General features: G+C 47.1%; 1 long non-coding RNA gene across 1 annotated transcript; it reads right to left on the bottom strand.

The window, feature by feature from the left end:
* Window positions 1–2,676: 2,676 nt before the first annotated feature.
* On the bottom strand, window positions 2,677–7,025 carry LOC122220554. The gene is made up of 3 exons (XR_006202931.1): window positions 6,764–7,025; window positions 3,938–4,367; window positions 2,677–3,199 (listed from the first exon to the last, which is right to left on the bottom strand). It is a non-coding gene; the product is annotated as an uncharacterized LOC122220554 (long non-coding RNA).
* Window positions 7,026–7,425: the final 400 nt, after the last annotated feature.

Below are 7,425 nucleotides of genomic sequence, written 5' to 3'. Positions count from 1 at the left end.
GAATCCATGACCTCAATCATGTTTTCTTGTCTGTTTGTGTTGCATCTCTGTGTGGGTATATCTGATATATACACATATACACACATTGTGTGTATACATATATATATATATATATCATATTTATGCAAACTATATATATATAAATCATATATATACATGGTTCTGACACAGAAGAAGCCACAAAAATTGTTTGCTGGATTCAAATCTATATTTTGCTCAATCTGAAATACATATCTACTTCAACATTGTCTGAAAAGTTTAGAGAAGGACTTGGCCATCCGTCGCCTGATTTTCCAATGTGACTTTTTTCCTGAGGCCCCACTGAAGAGGTATCCTCCTCCTCCCTCAGCAATGGTTGTGTGCAATTCAGAGCAGAGAGAGTCTTTCACATCTGAAGTCAGTGGTCAGATTAAACTTGGGTGACATGTAACACCAGTGCATCGTAACGATCTATTTTCTGCTTTGCGGTCCACGATATCCATTTTAGGTAAATCACAAAAGATTCTTGCAATGAAGGCTATTCCCCTAACAAAAATAGAGATGGAGTGATCTTCCTTTTTTTTCTTTTTCTTTTTTTTTTAATACAAACCCCACAACTTTCTCATAGAGAAAGAAGTTCAGTGTGCCTGATCAGGATAGTTGTTGCAATTTACAAAGGCCAAGGCTCCCCCAGCCCTAAATGTAACCCCTTTCCCTTTTTTTCGAGCCCGAAACTTTCCCACTGTATTCTCAGACTTTGAAAGCAGTTCGCAGATTTTCAGGAACAATGGCAAATTTTCAAACATTCCCTAGAAAGGGTGTAGCCCTGCATTTCTCATTTATCTGCTCTCCTTACATCAGCCATCAGTGATGTTTGCAACCCCAGGCAGTTTTTTTACTGCAGTTCATTCAAGGGTGAACCAGAGATGACAGGCCCTCTGGGCTATGGCGGGAAGGCCATAAGAATCAAAGAACAAGCAAATGCCCTCAAGGAAGAAAGTTTGATAAGTCCCTGCTGTATGATTCCTATCCCTTCTGCAAAGCTGTTTTGTTTCCAGCCATTTTCTTATAATTTTTGACTCTTTTGGAAAAGTCTTGCTACTTTCCTAGGAAAAGTCTCCAGGGGAGCAAGCTTTCAAAGCCCGCTGCTAAATATGTGCCAGGCTAACATGTGGAAGGCCGTTTGTTTACAAAAATGGGGTAAACGCACAGATTGCTCCCCACCAGGCCCTATACCCCCACGGCCACTCAACAACTAGTGTTGAGACTTGCGGGCGTCTAGGGTACATGCTGTTTTGAAGCCATTTGTTCTCTAGGATTCTTGACTGTTATTATGTCATGCATGTTCCTCTGGTTTTATTCCAGATGTATAACATTAACATGAAATGTTGGAGGTCATGATAGTGTTGGACTCCAAAAACATTACTGCTTGTCTTTTCAGCGCCGGTCCCCAAAATGACTTGCTAAAGAAGGAGCTGGCATCCCTTCTAGCATTTTACACCACCGGAGGTCTTGTGTGTGTAGGGTAGGAGTGGGGATGGAGTGGGTCCACTTCATCGGGGATCCCAGTAACATTACAGACCCAAGAATATGTCCAGTTCTCAAGGTTTAACTATTGTGAAACGATTGTTTAACTATTTTTATGGGTATTTCAGAAGGGCTTTGGATTGCCTTACAAAGTTATGGAAGGGCTACTAAACACACTTATAAGATTCGTCAACTGCAAAGATACTTGCACAGCCACAGTGATGTTCAGAAGCGGCCATCTCCATTGTCCTACCTCCAGCTGCCCTGAGTGAAAATAGTGGCTTGGTATGCAAGCATAGCTTCATAACGAATCCCCTAGACCCTTCTTCTAACCAGACAGCCAACCCCCAGGCCCATTATTTCTTCTATAGAGATTCATATATGCTGGCAGTGAAACCAGAGTGATCTCCAAAAGTCTGTGTAACGGTTATCAGCTGCCGCATAACAAATGACCCCAAAACTTCATGGCTTAAAAGACAATCATCCTTCGTTATTTCTCCCCAGTAATGAAGACCTCCCCACGTGACCTGGGCTTCCTCACGACGTGGTGGCTGGCTTCTCAGTGTGACCATCGTGAGACAAAGAAAGATCCAGGCAGAGCTGTATGCCTTTTATGACCTAGCCTTGGCAGGCAGGCAGAATCACTTCTACTGTGTTCTGTTGGCCAAGGCAGTCACAAAGGCCTGCTCTGGTTCATGGAGCCCACCTCTTATTGCAGAAATGTCAAGTAGGACTGTGAGAGTATGTGGGATGGAAAGTATATTGCTTCAGCCACTTTTGGAAAATACAATCTACCAGAGGTACCGCCTCCATGTACAGTGGCTCTCTCTTCGGCCAAAGAGGTGGATTTTTTATCAACGTTAGTAAAGGCACCACCTGAATAAATACTAATGCAGCCTTGTGAGATGTACAGAGACTCCAGATCTCCTGTGGGATGAACAGCGGTCAGAAAGCCCAACAATTCAGTGGAAACTCTAGAAGAACTTGCCAACTGGAAAGGGAGGAGAGAGGATTGCTAGGTTCTTCTCTCAGCTATGCTTTTGGATAAACGTCTGGAGAGCACAGGGCTCAGCAGGTCAAGAACCAGCTAAAGCAACACCATAAAAACAACACCCTACGTGTTACTGCACGCGATGTTTTTATATGCACTATCCCATCTGATTCAGCAGACAGCTAGCTCACTGAAGGGTGGACAGTCTTTCACAGGGATTCAACAGCAAACAGGGGAGACGCTTCTTCTGTGTCCAAGGAATCTGCACTTTAGTAGGAGATGGGCAATAGACAAAGCGGAATAAGCCAAGTGACAAATGAACAGGAAAGTGACAGCTAGTGATGGGCACTGTGGTAAAGCCAGCGCAGCACGTGGTAGAGACATACCCAGTGCCACACCTAGCACAGCAGTGCATTTTAAGTGGTCAATGATAGCCTCTCCCAGACTCTGGGGATATAGGTCAGACACAGCTTCAGTCTATGGATGGAGGAATTCAAGTCACTGGGGACATCCTGTGGCTTGGGTTGGTTTAGCAGCAAGGCCAAGGTGAGAACTCCAGATTGTTGGCTGTAGTCCCTTGTTCCCCGCAGGCTGCACGGCTCCAGGCAACGGTGGCGGAGCGGGGCCTGGTCATTCAGTAAGGGTACGTAGCCTGGTGTGGGTGCTGTCTCCACGTGGGGCCTAGAAGGTGTGCCAGGAACCCTTTGAGAATGGAGAAATCAGTGAGTAGCCAGCAGAAGAACGTGATCTTCCCTATCTGTTTAGATCAGGAAATGAGTTAAAATTGTCTTTCTTGGGGCGCCTGGGTGGCTCAGTCAGTTAAGTCCACTCTTGGTTTCAGTTCAGGTCATGATCTCATGGTTTGTGGTTTTGAGCCCTGCATTGGGCTCCGTGCTGACAGCTTACAGCCTGATTGGGATTTTCTCTGTTCCCTCTCTCTCTCCCCCTCCTCCACGAGCTCTCTCCTTCTCTCAAAAACAAATAAACATGTAAAAAAATTGTCTTTCTTTACATGTAGGCTTGGCCATGAAAAGCTAGATGGAAATACAATCTTTGTGGATTAAACTGTATTTTAAGAGCTCTCTGACATCAGGATTGGCAAAATGCTGATAATCCTTGAAGTTGAGCACATGATCCATGGGGGCTCACCATATTGTTCTACTTTGGTGCGTGCTTGAAAGTTTCTCAGATGAAGAGTAAGTAAATACAAAAATATTAGCAGTGGATCTCTCTTTCTCTCTACCTCTCTTAAAATAAGAACAACTAATTCAAGGAATCTTTTTTTGAAAAAGGAAATTTTGCAAAAAAAAAAAAATGTATAACTCTCCAAACATATGCTTTTTTCTAAAGCCAAGCAATAGTGTATCAAAATAATTTGTAGTATTAGCTCTACCTTTACGTTCAGTGATAGTTAACATGAATAGGTGTGTTTCTACCTACTGGGAATATATCATGAAGTATCAGAAGGAGACAGTGTGGTCGCAGCGGTCACTCAGGAGAGGCAAGGTGAACCTGGATGTTCTGGGAACGGGGTCTGGTCCCATCTCTCCCACGGCAGGTCTGTGGCTCCGGGCAGGTCTCCTCACATCTCCGGTCCTTGGTTTTCTCAAGTAAAGGAAGCGTTTGCTCTGGATCACTTCAAGGATCCTTCCTCCCAACATCGGAAAGAGAATTCTGGGGGTCAAGGCATGACGGGACTGAAAATACCAAGACCACTTAGGACAGACGACAGGGAAGACAGAGACGAATTTCCAGCTCCTTGGACGAGGACCCACCTCATGCCTCAAGGCCTTTCAGGATGTCCAGATCATCCGTGGCTCCTCACCTTCCATTTGTCTCCCCGCCTCCCCAGGCTAACATCTTAGATGTTCTGTAAAGGAAACCAATGAAAAGATGAGTAACAGCTTCTGAGTAACAGCTTCAACAGCTACTGAAGATATTTTCACAATGTCCTTGAATTTCTCAGACAACACAGCGTATACATTTCCTTCTCTTCATCTGGAAGAAGGTACACAGATCTTCCGCCAAATGGTGACCACTACTGCTGCTCTGCGTGGACAGAAACCCTGGGCGTGGGCTCGGAGCCGCGGTTTCCTTTCCTTTCCCCTTGGGGGATGATGTGACCTCTCTGGGGACTCTCTCCTCTTCACCCCCTGACCAGAAACCAACCCCAGTATCTATAAAATACAGCAAGGAGACGCTCAACGCTCATGGTTTAATATGCTTACAATTCTTTCTAGGTGATTGGATTGTGATTTCTCATTTTTCATAAATTTTATTTCCTTTAACTTTTCTCTTAGTGTTTCTGGACTCTCCGACTTTTCTTCAAAGAGCACGCATTCCTTTGGACTTGGGAAATGAACCCCAATACACAGGATTTTTTAAAAAGTATATATTATTAACCCCCAGCTTAAAATCTGTCACCGGCCCTTCATCGGCTGGCCTTGCCAAGTGCATAGAATCCAGAGAGCTGGGCTGGCCCCTCGGCCTCCAGGACCGGGGACCCTACCGACTTTACCTTCTGGCCCCCTGTCCTCCTGCCCTCACTTCCCCAGGCCACCCGGGGCTCGCACCCACTCCCTGCACCCACATGAACCCGGCCTCTGCTCCTGGACCTGCCGCGGTCCAGCCGCCAGGGGCCTCCACCCTCGGACCCCACCTCCGCCTCCCTCTGGCCGACTGCAGTGTGCAGCACGCGCCACAACCTCTTCAGGAGGCCCTCCCTGCACCTTCCCGCACCCAGGCTCTTCTGGAAGAAACCCCAAACCGCATTGTACGGCGCGTTCCAGGGCTGTTTCTTCACTGGCCGAGAAATGCCCTGACGCCAGACTCGGCGGCTTCCTTTCTCTAGTTTTTTTCTTTTGTCTTTTTTGTCTTTTTGGACTTCTCGGTGTCCAGCAATGTCAGACATCCGGCAACTTGACCCATGAACTTATCCACAGGATGTTTGCTTGGGTTTCAGGAGGTCTACGCAGCAGTTATAAATCACTAGAGGTTGTTTCTCTTTGCTCCCCCAATAAAGGCCACTTAGGAATAAAACCATGAAGAGTGTTACGTGCAAAGGACCAAACTAAACACAGATGACATACCGGGGATGGACGTTACCTGCAGCAGGGTTCCCCCCTCTATCTGCCCACTGTTCCACCTGAACCCCTGCCGTGCCCTCTGCGGGCTGCAGCCCAGGCAGCGTCTGGCTGACTTACGATGACGTAATGCGTAGTGCGTTGGCCGTGGGGACCCTCTGACTGGTATACTGTAGGTGTTCATTCAATGCTCATGGAAGGAAGGAATTTCATATTTAGGTAGCCCGTGTGTCAGGAAGGGTTCAGTCCATATGAATCAGGGCATTAAACAAGGCACGCGGGGGTAGCCCCAGGGAGACTTTCTGGCCTTGTTTTCTGCAGGCACTGGGGCACCTGACTGGTGGGAGGGGCCTCAGCGCCACAAGCTCCGCCCCCGTGAGGGGCTGCCCTTCTGCAGCCAGCCAGGCGCTTGGGACTCAACCAGTGTCATGAGGGCTAAGAAGGCTAGGCGAGCGTTTAAAAAGTGCTTGCCTTTCCTCCTTCCCACATTGAGCTCCAGATTCTCCGTTATTTTTGAATTCTCCTCCTCTGTCCTCTCTCCAGAGTTTTACCAGCCCCGAGGCTGAAGAGCCTCAGAGCGTCACCCTTTAGGAATGTAAAATGATTCTTGCCCCAACACAGCTTTGCTTAATAACACACTCTACAAATTCAGGGAGCTCATTTGGGTAAAACACAGTTTTTCCTTTTCGTCCCTTTGCTGCTTTCTCCAAACAAATTCTAAGAAAGACTGCAACATCAGCAATTTGGCAATTTGGGACTGAAATAGAGAGTCTAGAGTCTGGAATCTCATGTCTTTTTCTGATTGAAAAAGTAAAAATTCTTTGAAGTGTATAAATTTGTGCTTGGCAGTGCTTGCATCTGGCGCTGTTTCATTTTTCACAGACCAACCCAGAGCAGGGAACGCTATTCCTCAACCCTTCCGCACCAAGATTCTCTGCCCTGTATACCTTCACACACCAGGACAGGAGTCCTCCTGAAAAGGGGTATAAACCCCCTTCGATCACGTCTGACCACAATGATGAATCCCTCCAAGTGCCTCTTCTTCACTGTCCTAACCGTCCTGTCCCCACCTACAGTGACATACACCACAGAACCCAACACCCCAAACCAGGCAATCTGTTAAGCGCCCTCTGAAGTATCAGGTGACGGAAAATGGGAGAAAGCTTGGTTAGGTGGCCGCCACCTATGTATCCAGTCACGGAAGTATCCTTTCTCTCTCCCGGGTGGCTCAAGCACAGTGTTGGGGGTGTCGGATATTTCAAGGGGAGAGGTCAGCTGCAGCCCACAGGGAGACTTGTGTGGCTTGCTCCTTCCATGGATTCCGGCTTCATGTCGTGATAATGATAATGATGACCAGTTGCCATGTAGACTCTCCATGGAATTGCGTGCACAGCGACCACTAGATTCCTTCATTATGTTCTGGAACAGTAGAAGACAGTACCACTTGAAGCCTGAAAGAGTGAAGGGCCCATTGATCATGTTGAAGGGTGCTTTAGCCCACAGAATATCCCCCAGACTTTTGAACACCACCTCCCCCACCCCCCTATGACCCCTGCCCAACACTCTGGAGACTGTGTGAGAGTGCCTGATGGGGACTGGAGTTTGCATTATTTTGAAGCTGGGAAAATGAGGTTTGGGGAGCCAAAAAGCTTTTCTATCTTTTTTTTTTAAGGTTTATTTTTGCAAGAGAGAGAGAGAAAGAGAGAACTCGTGAGCACAAGTTGGGGTGGGGGGTGGAGAGAGAGAGAGAGAGAGAGAGAGAGAGACATAGAATCCAAAGCAGGATCCAGGCTCCAAGCTGTCAGCACAGAGCCCGATGTGGGGCTCAAACCCATGAACCGTGAG

The sequence above is a fragment of the Panthera leo genome, chromosome B2, assembly GCF_018350215.1.
Source record: "Panthera leo isolate Ple1 chromosome B2, P.leo_Ple1_pat1.1, whole genome shotgun sequence".
In the NCBI taxonomy this organism is placed as follows: Eukaryota; Metazoa; Chordata; class Mammalia; order Carnivora; family Felidae; genus Panthera; species Panthera leo.
The sequence above is the reverse complement of the archived record's forward strand: the minus strand, read 5'-3'. Positions and strand labels throughout refer to the sequence as shown.